Genomic DNA, 838 nt, shown 5'->3' with positions numbered 1-838 from the left:
TTTGAATCCTGCCTTTTGTTTCTAGGGTGTTGTAAGTCAGCCTTGTCCAACTGACCATGAATGTGCTGTCAGCCTTGCATTTAACCTGTTGAGATGAGTGGGCCTTTTTTTCAGTGGAAAGGATGGAAGGAGAACAAAACTGTGTAACTCCTCAGACAATAACTCCCACAGCTGCATGTTAAACTGCAGAGTGTGTGTGTGTGTGTGTGTGTGTGTGTGTGTGTGTAGTTCATCCTGCGGGTGTGAGATGAATGTGAAACTGCAGTTCACTCTGTGTGCATGTGTAGTTCATCCTGTGTGTGTGTGATGCATGTTAAACTGCAGCTTGTGTACGCGCAGTTCATCTGGCATGCATGATGCATGTTAAACTGCGGTTCACTGTGTGTGCAATGCATGTTCAACTTCAGGCCGTGTGTATGCGTGCATGCAGTTCATCCTGTGTATGATGCATGTTAAACTGCAGTGTGCGCGTATGCGCGTTCATCTTGTGTATGATGCATGTTAAACTGCAGTATGTGTGTGTGTGTGCGTGTGTCAGTCAGAGACAGAGAAATTATCCCTTCCCTTCAAATTCTGCTCTAGTTAGTCCCTGGCTTAGGTCCTTCAGGCGGGTGAAGACAGTGGCCTTCTCTGCTCTTGTGCAGGGTGGCAGGTAAGCGAAACCCTCCAGTCTCCCCCTGTTCAGACGGGCCAGGGCCTCCCCACGCAGCGTAGGCGGCGTCCCGGGCCGGGGGAGGCCGGCTCTCCGCGCGTGTCCTGGGCAGAGAGCAGCCCCCGCGCCTCGCCAGGGCCAGGCCGGGGTCGAGCCGATCGCAGCGGCCGGCCCCGGCGCGCGTCA

Source organism: Gavialis gangeticus, unplaced genomic scaffold (assembly GCF_001723915.1).
Source record: "Gavialis gangeticus isolate Ggan-Ray unplaced genomic scaffold, GavGan_comp1, whole genome shotgun sequence".
NCBI classification, from domain to species: Eukaryota; Metazoa; Chordata; order Crocodylia; family Gavialidae; genus Gavialis; species Gavialis gangeticus.
This window is presented reverse-complemented; position numbering follows the sequence as displayed.